The sequence below is a fragment of the Aristolochia californica genome, unplaced genomic scaffold (genome assembly GCF_029961685.1).
Source record: "Aristolochia californica isolate CCGP_79_NKW_82.1479 unplaced genomic scaffold, dmAriCali1.0.hap1 SCAF_13, whole genome shotgun sequence".
NCBI lineage: Eukaryota > Viridiplantae > Streptophyta > Magnoliopsida > Piperales > Aristolochiaceae > Aristolochia > Aristolochia californica.
The window spans coordinates 11,890,647-11,903,984 of NW_027181804.1; the positions used below are offsets into that span (position 1 = coordinate 11,890,647).

Consider the following 13,338-nt stretch of genomic DNA (forward strand, 5'->3'; position numbering starts at 1 on the left):
ATGATTTCACTCGCACAACTTGGTTGTTTATTTTTAAGGAGTGTTCTGAGATACCATTTATTTTTAAGTCATTTCATGCTATGGTACTCACACAATTTGGTCAGAAAATAAAAATTCTCCGGTCTGATAATGCCAAAGAATATGTTTCCAAAGACCTTGACTCTTTTTGTCAAGAAAAGGGCATTATCCATCAAACATCATGCGTCTACACTCCTCAACAAAATGGTGTAGCCAAACGGAAAAATCATCATATTCTTGAGGTAGCTCGAGGTTTATTATATGCCATGAAAGTTCCATACTTTTATTGGCCTCATGCAGTCCTCGGCTTGATTTCTTATAAATCGTCTACTATCTTCCATTCTTGGTAATAAATCTCCTTACTCTAGATTATTACCAAATGATGATCCATTTTCACTACCTTTGAAAGTCTTTGGATATCAATGTTTTGTTCATAATTAATTTCCTAGACACAGCAAACTTGAACTAAATCTATCAAGTGTATCTTCTTGGGATACTCTCACACACAAAAGGGTTATGTTTGGTATAGTCCCACTATTCAATGTTTATTTGTGTCAAGGGATGTAACATTTTTTGAAGACTCCTCATTTTATTCTGATAGTGCTCCTCCTGGTCTGTCCTCAGTACCAGGTTCCCCTTGACCGATTGTGCCTCGTGAAACAAAGATTATTCAACCCCCAGAGCAAGTGACCGACACCACACCTACAGAGTTAACAGATCCAATAGAGGTAAGTCCTTCATCACCAGTTATTTTTGGCCCTCAATATGATACTCGTCCTATTGCTATAAGGAAATAACCTAGATCATGCACTAGACCTTCTACTTTTCATCTCTTTTCAAATTTTGTGTCTCATCATCTCCTCTCACCTTTATGTTGTCAGTTTTTTTCTTCTATTTCCTCCTTATCTGTTCCACAGTCCTATCAGAAGGTTGTACAACATCCAGGGTGGAAGGCAACAATGGATGAAGAAATGAAGGCACTTAATGACAATCAGACATGGTCACTGGTTCTTCTTCTAATAGATAAAAAACTCGTTGGTTGTAAGTGGGTTTATACTATCAAACATAATCTGGATGATTAATTGCATGACTGAAAGCTCGATTGGTTGCCAAAGGTCATACTCAATGTTATGGAATTGATTATGAAGAAACCTTCCCTCCAGTGGAAAAAATGAACTCGTAAGGATATTATTATCTTTGGTGGCCAATTCATAATGGCCGATATATCAACTTGATGTGAAAAACGCATTTCTAAATGGGGATATTAAAGAAGAAATTTATATGCAACAACCACTTGGGTATGTGGTTGCGGGGGAGTCAGTTTGCCGCCTAAAAAAATCTTGGTATGGTCTAAAGCAGACCCCTCGAGCATGGTTTGAGAAATTTAGTCAAGCCCTCATATGGGTCGGCTTTTACAGATGCTCTGCAGATCACTAAGTATTTATTGAAAACACACTGAGAGGTAAGGTAATTCTAGTTGTATATGTTGATGATATCATTTTAACTGGTAGTGATTCCGAGGGCATCCAAAAAACAAAGGAAAAAATATGTGTTGAATTCAAAATGAAGGATCTTGGACTAATCAAATATTTTTTGGGTATTGAAGTATTACAATCCAGACATGGGATTGTGCTATCCCAAAGGAAATATGCTCTTGATCTACTAGAGGAGACAAGAATGATGGGATGCAAACCAGCAGACACTCTTATGGACTCAAATACAAATTATGTGGAGGCACTGGAGAAGATGTAGATATTGGGAAATATCAAAGACTAGTAGGAAGACTCATTTACCTGTGTGTAACAAGGTCAGATATATCATATGCAGTAAGTGTGGTAAGTCAATACATACAAAAGCCACAACTGAGTCATTGGCAAGCACTTGAAAGGATACTACGATATCTTAAAGGAGCTCTAGGAAGAGGGCTTCTCTATAAAAACCATGGTCACTTCAACATCGAAGGATTCTCAGATGCAGACTGGGCCGGATCCCCAGATGATAGAAAATCTACTTCGGGATTTTGTATGATGGTTGGAGGGAATTTGGTTACATGGAAAAGCAAGAAGCAAAATGTAGTAGCACGGTCTAGTGTAGAAGCAGAATACAGAGCCATGGCACACACTGTTAGTGAACTCCTTTGGAAAAGATCTCTTCTCACCAAATTGGGATTCTACAAAGAAGCTCCAATAGATCTATATTGTGATAATCAAGCAACGATACACATTACATCGAATCCAATATTCTATGAAAGAACAAAGCATATTGAAGTGGGCTGCCATTTTATACGAGAAAAGTTCCAAGCATGTTTTTTTTTCTCTAAGGCATATAAAATATCAAAGTCAAGTTGTAGATATTTTCACCAAGTCGGTCTCTCACAAGATTATGTCTACCATATGCAGGAAGTTGGGCATTTATGATGTTTTCTCACCCCCAGCTTGAAGGGGAGTGTTACAATGTGGGACCCACCATGGTGCACGAGCTGGTGTGACCTACCATGAAGACATGGGACACCAAGAGGAGTCCTCACCCAAGGTAGCATGAGGTAAAGAGTTAAGAAGCACAAGAGTTAGAAGTCTTGAAGATCAAGTGGGACCCACAAAGATACCACGAGCTGGCAACCTTATCAATATGAGCTGGAATATCGTGTGGGACCCACAAGGATAAGGCCACGAGCTGACCACCTCCCTTATATTCATGTGAATGAAGAAAGAGTCCTAGTTCATCTCATATTAGTCTTCTAGTAGATTGTGTTGATAGACTTATCTTAGAGAGTTAGAGTTGGAATGTAATTAGGAAATTGAAAAGCTAATTATATAAGGACTCTATCTCTTCCTCTACTATAAATAGAGGTGTTGTAATTCGAAATTAATCAAGTTACACATCTCCTTCTTGAGTTAATCTCTCTCTCTCTCTTTGCTTGGCGCCACCTCTCTTTTCTCTTTTCTTTTCCCGAGAGCTCTTCTTCCCTTTTCTTCTTTTTCTTTCTTCTTTCTCTTGCTCGGAATTATGGAAAAGGGATCCTAAATTCAACAGTTTTAAGTTAGTTTAGTCTGAACTGTACATGTCGTATAAACTTGTAACTGTCTACCCTTTGTCTAGTTTGTATGAATACTTATGCCTCTCCTTTTCCCAATATTATGCTTGAACTTGAGCTTATATTACATATTATCCTGCTACAGTTAATTTTACCTAATGGAGAAGGGCACAAAGCTTCACTGCCAATGAATTGGATGTGAAGCCATGTTCACAGAGGATGACAATCCTGAAGATTCTTTCAGATACCATGATGCTATAAGAACTTCCATAAACTGATCAGCTCTTACAGATATGTTCCTTCATTAAATCAAATGCCAAAGTAATTTATTTCTTGTTGTGATGACATATAAATGTTAATTTTTTATGGAACTATCTGCCTTTTGATATTCTTGTGTAGAAGTTATTATTTTTAGCATGCTTGCAGCTAAATTAGATTGAGGAACTATTTGGAACATGATTCTAAGTCATTTCACACTTTTAGTTTTAATTGGCTTCGAGTCTTTATGTGTCATACTTAGAGACAGTTTCTTTATGAGTTTGCTGCTAGAAACTGTGTCATTTTTCCCCTGCAATATTATTCAAAGATCCCAAAAGAATTTTGAGAGGCCTGCCACCTTAACGAACCACTTTAGTTTGTGAAACCAATCTATAAAAGTTGATGGGAAAATGGATGGTACCACTTCGTTTTTCATCACTTATGCTGTTGTTAGGATGTTATTCCAAAACTTTGCCATTTCAGTAGAGCTCAAGGACCTCAAGACCATATTTTTGGATCATGATTTGGAGATGGAGCTAAATCAGTGAATGAGTTGAATCAATATTTCTACTTGTGTTGTTTTTGGGCCTACCAAATTCTTATGTATATTGTTAGTTGCACAGGAGAAAATTCTTCTTCAATGCATGCAATATGAATCTAAATAAATGAATGACATGAATCAATATTTTTACTCTTGTTCTAGTTATCCTACCAAATTGTTATGTAAATTGTTAGTTGCAAAGGGAAATTATTCTTCAGTGTTCATATGTGTTTAATACAAAAAGAAGGCCCTCCTCTCTCTCTCTCTCTCCACCTATTTGGATGTAAATTTTGTCAACATTATGTTCTGATGGACCTCTTTTTCTCTTTTCTTTTTTTCTTTTCATGTTGATCTTTTCGTTATCGTTTGGACAATTTCAACTCTTCAGGGTGTAAGCTGAAATTTGGCACTTGCTTTCCTTTTTTTTTCCTCTTTCTCTTTTTTGCTTTTATCTAGCTGCCATTTGTATAGCATGTCCTAGAATCAGATTAAGAATGTTGATAGAAGTAGTTTCTTTTTTTCAGCCAATATTTCATGATGGAATGAAAGAGTGGATTTGTTGCAAGCAAAGAAGTCATGATTTCAATCTATTTCTAGCACTTCCAGGGTTTGTTCATGTCTTCCCTTTCTTTTATCATGTGATGTAGAAATATGTGAGACATATGTTTGATTTTTCGCGTAGATAAATTTATTTCAAAATTTTAAGTAAAATTTCTTTTGGGGTGTTAGTGCACTTGGAAAGAAAATAATCTAGGAAAAGTGAAAGTGAATTATAGGGTGAGCAACTTTTCCTAGAGAGTATTTTTTTGTGTTTGTGTGCGCAATAGAAAGTGAAGTGGAAAGAGTAGGGAGAGGAGAGATGAGTGCAGGGTGAGTGAAGGCTATTAAGGAATAGTCCACATGGATTAATGAGTACAAATATCATGAGTTTATTAGTTGGGAAAGAGGTTTCTTAAGTTGACTAGTCATTTTGGGATGGGCCTTGGACCCAACTTCACATAGTATCAGAGAGGATACTCATATGTGGGCCTACACATAAATAATCCACTTGTAGAGCCACAAAAGAGGGCTTACACCTAAATAATCCACTTGTAGAGCCACAAAAGAAGGCATACTCCTAAACTATCCACTTGTAGAGCCACAAAAGAGGGATTACACCTAAACTATCCACCTAAACTATCCACTTGTAGAGCCACAAAAGAGGGATTACACCTAAACTATCCACTTGTATAGCCACAAAAGAGAGCCTACACCTAAAATTACCTACTTGTAGAGCCACAAAAGAAGGCCTGCACCTAAAATTATCCACTTATAGAGAGGGGCCTACACCTAAATTATCTACTTGTAGGGCCCCAAAAGAGGGCCTACACGTGAGGGGGAGTGTTAAGGAATAGTCCCACATGGATTAGTGAGTACAAAAATCTTGAGTATATTAGTTGGGAAAAAGATTTCCTAAGTTGGCTAGTCATTTTGGGATGGGCCTTGGACCCAACTGTACAAAGGCATGAAGACATGGGCTGCTGGAGAGCAAGTGAATTTGCTTGGGGAAGGAAGGAATTTCATTTTCTCTCATTTTTCGTAAGAATGAGCAAAAGTGAAAAATGAATTTTCTAGGTAATTCACTTTCTATCCTAACATTCCTTGCGCACTGACAAGTTTTTGTCACTTTCACCATCAACATTTCTTGCGCACTAACAAGACCTTTACCATAGAGTTTGATCTATTAAATTTTATTTTAGGGAGTTATTTTCAGCTATAGAAAAAAATCAGTTAAAGAAATGGAGTTGTTTTATGGAGACAAGTAGCTTAATGCATTCAATACTGTTGACAAACAAGAATAAAGTATTTTAGTCATTTTACCTTGTCGTTAGGACACCTAGAATAGGAGATATAAAGAATTAGAGTTTTCACTTAAAATAGGGGTAATGTTGTAAATTTTACTCAACCTACTTAACCCTAAGCTATAAAGAGAAGATGGGGGACGTCCGGATCCCCGATCTCAGTTTACTTCTCAATTTTCTTTTCTCCACTTTCTCTCCGTCTCATTCTTCTTACTTTTTTCAAATACTTAGTGTACGAGGTAACTAGAAAAGAAGGAGAAACAAGGTCTAAAATAATGACGGGAGAAAATAATTATATGTATGAACTCCTAGCAAAAAAAGATCCAATATGAAGTACTCGCCGAAATAAAATTATTGCTGCAAATCTGTGATGAAGGATATATTTTTATAGAAAGAAGAGAACTTTCTAAATATGGAATCATGTAAACTAAGATTGTAAATATAGCTATAATATTTTTTCTTGAAACTTGCATTCCGTAGAATTGTTGACCTCCAGACAGGTTCTTGCTCGATAGATGTATATACTGGTCACAATTCTTGTGAAATAGAGAAACCGAAAAAGAATAACAGAGATTCAAAGAATGATTTTTCGATGATGTATTCTTCTTCGTTTAGGAGGCAATTTATAATACATTACATGCTGATTTTAGGATCAATTTAGATCCTAAAATCAAGGAATAAAATTACAGGATCAAGGAAATAATCCGTTTCCTAAAATCATGTTAATCAATTTACAAACAGCTCATTACAGGCTTGCAAACACTCCCCCTCAAGTTGGTGCATAGATATTGGTCATGCCCAACTTGTCAATTATACCAGAAATGCCTTCCCTGATACTGCCTTCGTGAGCATATCAGCCATCTGACTCTTAGGTTGAATAAAGGAGAATTGTATGATCTTTGCATCGAGGTTCTCCTTGATGAAATGACGATCAAATTCAACATGTTTAGTGTGATCATGTTGAACCGGATTTTGTGCAATTACGATGGCTGCCTTGTTATCACAGTGGAGATTCATCAGTTTGGTGTATTCAATCCCTAAGTCCCTCAATATATTCTTTATCCATAACAAATCGCATACACCATGAACCATGCCTCGAAATTCAGCTTCAACACTTGATCTTGATACTACCTTCTATTTTTTGCTTTTCCAAGTGACCAGATTCCCTTCCACAATAGTAAAGTAACCCAACGTGGATCTTCTGGTTGTTTGATCACCTACCCAATCAGAATCTGTATACCCTTCAATACTAGAGATACCATTTTTTTAGAATAACAAACCTTTTCCTAGAGCACTCTTTAAGTATTTCAAGATCAGATAGACTGCTTCCATATGTTCTTGTTAAGCACCTAGCCAATACCACCCAAAAGACCGGCCTGTTAGGAGCGAAAGACAGGTACTTAACCCAGGACCATAACATCACACCCCTCCTTCGTGGGGCTACGTCCACGGCGGCCCACTCTAGTGATGGCCCACTTCGCCAAGGTCGCCCCCTCCAGGATTCGAACACACGACGAGGGAGCTAGCTCTAATACCAAATGTTAAGCACCTAGCCAATACTACCCAAAAGATCGGCCTATTAGGAGCGAAAGACATAGGTACTTAACCCAGGACCATAATAGTTCTTCACTTGGTGCATGCATGAACTGACTCACAACGCTTACTGCATATGCTACATCGGGCCTTGTGTGTGATAGGTAGATTAATCTTCCAACTAATCGCTGACAACACCCTTTGTCTGCTGGGATTTGATCTGGAAGAATTCCGAGTTTATGATGTATTTCCATGGGCGTCTCTATTGGTTTATAGTCAAGCATTCCGGTTTCAGCTAGAAGATCCAACACATATTTTCGCTATGAAAGGAAGACTCCATGTTTCGATCTTGCAACCTCAATTCCCAAAATAAGTTGTCTGAGATCCTTCATTTCGAATTTAGTGGGTAAATACTCCTATAAAGCTTGCATTTCACCTGGGTCATCTCCTGTCACGACCATATCATCAACATATACAATTAAAGTTGTTATCTTTCCTTCTTTGTGTTTTATAAACAAAGTATGATTTGAGTTACTTTGTTTACAACCAAACTCCTTCATTGTAGCCGTGAATCTCTCAAACCATGCTCTAGGTGACTATTTCAGCCCGTACAATGACTTTTTCAATTTACAGACTTCACCTTGACACAAAGAACCACTTTTTACCCCAGGTGGTAGCTCCATGTAAACTTCTTCTTCTAAGTCTCCATTGAGGAAGACATTTTTAACGTCAAATTGTTGCAGAGGCTTGTCTCGATTTGCTGATATAGATATAAAAATGCGAATTGTATTGATCTTAGCTACCGGTGCAAAAGTATCCTGATAGTCTATCCCATACCTTTACATATATCCCTTTGCAACTAGCCGAGCTTTATATCTGTCAATACTTCCATCCTGTTTGAGTTTCAATGTGAACACCCATCAACATCCAATTGTTTTTACTCCTTTAGGTTGGGGAACAAGTTCCCAAGTGGCAATTTTTTGTAGGGCCTCCATCTCTTCTTTTATCGCCTTTTTCCAGTTTGGGTCAACTAATGCATCCTGCACATTACTAGGAATAGAAGCCCTAGATCATTGATCAACAGTAAATGCATACGATTTAGTCAACCTATGGGAGGACACATAGTTATTGATTGAGTATTTGGTCTTGGCTTTAAGATTAGGTTCATACTATTTTTTTGGAACTCCCCTATTCAATCTTTGTGGATATCTAGGGGGTATATTTTCTGTAGGAAGACATGTTTCATTAGACTCATCAAACACAGGATTCGTATTTACCTGAGGAGGAACATTCCGGGTTGATTCTTTAGTTGTTGGTGCAGACGGGGGCAACTCTGGGGGTTCTTCAGGATAAATTACTAAATCACAGTCTTGTTGCACATCATGACACTTGAAAAATCCATTCACCTCTTCTAACCCAATAAACTCAGCACCTCCGCTATTTTCTTGTGGAACATTATCTTCACTTGAACTCTCTCCCTGAAGAGATGTCCAAGAAACTCCCCCTGAATAATAAGGTACTGATTCATTGAAGGAGACATCTAGAGTCACATGGAGCTTGTTGGTGTGTGGTCCATAACACCGATATCCTTTTTGAAATTCAGAGTAGCCAACAAATACACATCGCTTGGCACATGGATCAAGTTTATTTCGCAAGATCTTTGGGATATGAACATATGCGCTGCACCCAAAAAATTCAGGGTTCAAGATTCAAAAGATGGGGAATTGAAATCTAGGATTACAGCTTGCGTAAAGGAGTTTAAAAATCTAGTACTCTAGAAGGTGTTCGATTGATGAGGTAGGCAACATATATGACAACTTTGCCCTAATAAAATCGAGGCATGTTCATGCCAAAGAGAGAGGCACACACTACTTCAAAAGTTGTCTATTCTTTCTTTCTGCCAATCCATTCTGTTGGGGAGTATAGGTGCAAGAGGTCTGATGACGAATTCCATGATTGGTCAGAAAATTTTCGAGAGAAGCATTAACAAACTCAGTACCATTGTCAGATTGCAAAACATGAATCTGGTTTTGGTATTGAGTATGTATCATTGTGTGGAATTTTTGAAATGCTAGGCACACATCACTCTTTTGTATAAGCAGAGATACCCAAGTCATTCTAGTGCATTCATCAATAAATGTCACAAAATAACGAGCTCTAGAAATAGAGGGAACCTTGGCTAGACCCCAAACGTCGGAATGAATAACCTCAAAAGGTACAAAACTTTTATTCAAACTCGGTAAATAAACAATACGGTGGCTCTTAGCCAATTCATATGTGTCACAATGAAAATGCACATCATTCAAACCTGAAAAAATTTGAGGTCGCAATTTCTTAAGATAACCAAAGGAAAGGTGGCCAAATCATCGGTGCCATAACCATACAGTTGTTTGAGCATTATCTTCACTGCTAGCTTGATTGGTCTGATTGATTTTCGATCCCCCGTTCTCTGTCGACTCCAAATAGTAGAGTTTGCCCCGTCTAACACCATAACCAAGAATCTTCCGGGTTAGAATGTCCTGAAAGACACAAAATGAGGGCCAAAAAGTTATAGTACATGCAAGAGTGGAAGTAATTTGGCTAACAGACTAAAAATTATATTCAAGAGAGGAAACCACAAGGACAGTGTCTAATGTAAGATTATTGGATAATATAACAGATCCTTCCCCAATAATAGGAGAGGTACTACCATTCGCTATTGAAATAACAAATTGTGGAGAAGGTAGGATAGATTGTAACTGACTGGGATCCTTTGTCTTGTGATTGGATGTACCTGTATCAATAATCTAAGGTCTATTCTTAGAATGTACAAAGAATACTGATGCATTATCGAGAATACCTGGATGGGCAATATTTGTCGTAGGTAGCTTATGATCATCTTCTATGGATGTTACCATAACTTTCCCAACAATCTTTTTACGGGGTTTTTTTTGAGAAATCCCACCACTCCGGATAGCCAATAATCTCATAACACCGTTGTTGCGAATGTCCTTTTTCTCTCAGTGAGTACATACGCGGTTGTTACTTTTTCCAGAGGATTGAGGGTTCCGACTGCTTGATGATCCTTGTAGGTTTTGGTTGACCAACATCGCCGAGTTCTCTGAGACTGGACGATAGCTCCCCATTGTCTGTCTTTGTTGATATTCGTGTCTGACATATGCATATGTACTCTCCAAATCAAGTTTGGGGTCTTTTCGCAAAATTTCTCCATGAACTTGATCGAACTCGGAGTCAAGCCCACTGAGAAAAATATGAACCCGAAGCCTAGCCATTGTAGAGTGCAACTGGATTAGCCCTTCGACTATTCCTTCTTGAGATATAGTTCTATGATCAATATCTTGAAAACTAGCAACCAGTTCATTGTAGTACGTGGATAACAGTCTACCATTTTGTTTGGTAGAAAAAGATCTCTGGTTCAGCTCAAATATACAAGTTTCATCTGATCCATCATAGAACGTTTTTTATACTGCTTCCCATTTCTCCTTGGCAGTGGAGAGGCGAATAAATCGCTGCATTAGCAATGGACTCATGGAGTCAATAAGCCAACTTTTGACTTTTTGATTTTCAGTAATCCATGCTCCAAGATTGGGATCGCCAGATGCTGGTTTTTTTGTTTTGTCGGTGAGGTATCCAGTTTTGTTGTGTGCGCCAATTAACATCTCCATGAGTTGGGACCATAATGAATAATTGGTCTCATCGAGGATGATTCCAGTTGGAAATGCAGAAATGTCTTGGTGGACTATAATCTGTGGTGATGGGATAAGTTCGGTGGATGCGCCTATAGTGGTGGCCATCGATCTGGAAATTTGGTCCGGTCTTGTCTAATCCGGTCCGATTCGGTGCGATCTGGTCCGATTCAATTCTGGTCCTGTCCAGTGCTAGTCCGGTCCTGTTATAGTCCGGTGTTGGTCCGGTTCGGTTCGATTCGATTGACCCATCGATCTGGGTCGGTTCGGTCGGTAGAAAAAATAAAGGAACAGTGGTTCCTAAGTTTCAAAACAAAAAAAAATCACCTTTCTTCTTCGACAGCGGCAACGGAGCTTCGGCTTCCTTCAGCAACGACGGTGGTCGGGAGTGACAACGGGGTGGTGGTGTCATCGTAGGCGCTCGTCAGCGATCGTCGACGACGTGGTTTCGGCTAAAGGACCGTCATCGCAGAAAGAGAATAGAGTTTTGTAAGTCGGCTTCCCTCGGTGATAGCGGTGATCGACGGCAATAACGGGCAGGTGGTAAGGTCGTTGGCGGTCGTCTTCGGTCTTCGGTGATCATTGTCGGTCGTCGACGATGTTCTTTTGGCTATGGGACAACCGGAATACGAAGTTGCAGAAAAAAACAAAGTCCTGCAACTCCACGACGATTTTTTTCCTGCTTCCTCCTTCGGCGACTACGAGAGCACTTAGCTCCGACTTTCGGCGACGAAAAAGAGAGGATAATTCTCCCGCTCTGATACCATGTGAAACAGAGAAACCGAAAAACAATAACTGAGATTCAAAGAATGATTTTTCGATGATGTATTCTTCTCCGTTTAGAAGGCAATTTATAATACATTATATGCTGATTTTAGGATCAATTTAGATCCTAAAATCAAGGAATAAAATTATAGGATCAAGGAAACAATCACGTTAGTCAATTTACAAACAACTCCTTATAGGCTTGCAAACTGTTCTCTAGCATAACAAATCCACTCTTCAGTTCATGATGACTGAATTACGTAAGAATTTTCAAAATGAACGTTTGGACTAAACTGTCACTTACTTGCTTAAATCTTCTTTTTGTTGGATGAAGATGTAAGGTTGGTAAACACACCACTGAGAAACCAATGACTACTGCAGTAAAAAAGCCCTCAGACTGATTTACCAAAGATAGATTGTTCAAGGTGCAGGCAGGGCTTCTTTTGCTCTCACCATGGTACTTTTGTTTATACTAATTTTAACCATTTTATATTTAGTAATTAAGCATTCTATTTGTTTCTATTTATGCTTATTTTAACCATTCCATGTTCAGTTAGTAAAACTCCAGCACCATGGGCAGGGGGTTGAAACCAACCCTGTCTTATGTATAGAAATTCCCACCGAGTATGATGCTGCATGTTTGAAGTATTCATTGAAGTATGTATATGGTGTTTATATTCTCATCACAGAATTCCTGAGATGTTGAACACCCAGAGAAAATTGATGTTGTTAGTCTGATAAAGGCTATTTGTGGGATCATTTCTCCAACTATGTTGCTATGTTTTGTTGAAAATGTTTAGAGTATGATACTACTGAATACTAGACTTTGAGAGTTTCAGAAACTTGTCAGGTTCCCAGCCTAGATCCATGAATCGCCAACCCCTGAAGCCTTGTGTGACACCTCCGGAGAAGAGCAATGAAGATGATGCGTACAAAGGCTCTTCTGTACCCGCGAAGAGGATCATCGACATCAATGCACCCCAGACTTGCAGAAACAAAAGATGTGGCAAAACTTTCAAAGAGAAGGACAACCACGCTGAAGCTTGTGAGTCAATCTATGTGGGGCTTCTGTTCGCAATGGAAATGCTGTGATGTTCACGCGAAAGAGTTTGACGAATTTATGAATATTCCACCATGCTCAAAGGGATGGCATAATGCTGATCCAGTTTCGTAAGGCTCAGTAAACAGTGAAGGATGTAGTCTTAGTTCTGACTGAACATATTTAGAGTCTCTCCACGGTTGAAATGTTAATGTGAGAATAAGCTCGAGAGAACATTGCCTGAAAGTGCAATGGTTGCAAAAGGCCATTAGGCGTTTGGAGCGAGTTAGTAGTGTGTGATGCTTGAGATGCTCTATCCTTGCGCTTCATTGTGCCATTCCAAATTGAGAACATTTTTTTTGGAGAAGGTGGAATTTTATTTTTTTGTAGGTGCAAACGAAGGTGATCAAGTGGCGGATTCCAATTGAATTTATTAATTTATTGTTATAGAAGGTTTTATCGGGTTCGACATTTTTCATTGAACGCTCAAAGTGCTTAGGTCTGTTTTGAAAAAACAAAAAATAGAAAGAATTTAATTATGATTATTTTAAAAATAGTTAGTAAAAAAAAGATAACGATCCACACGAAAAATAAACACATAACAAACCGTAACAATAAACACT

The 13,338-nt window shown here is 38.5% G+C and overlaps 1 pseudogene; it reads left to right on the forward strand.

The window, feature by feature from the left end:
- Window positions 1–3,210: 3,210 nt before the first annotated feature.
- LOC137947590 (cysteine and histidine-rich domain-containing protein RAR1-like) lies at window positions 3,211–12,850 on the forward strand (annotated as a pseudogene).
- The last annotated feature ends 488 nt before the right edge of the window (window positions 12,851–13,338 follow it).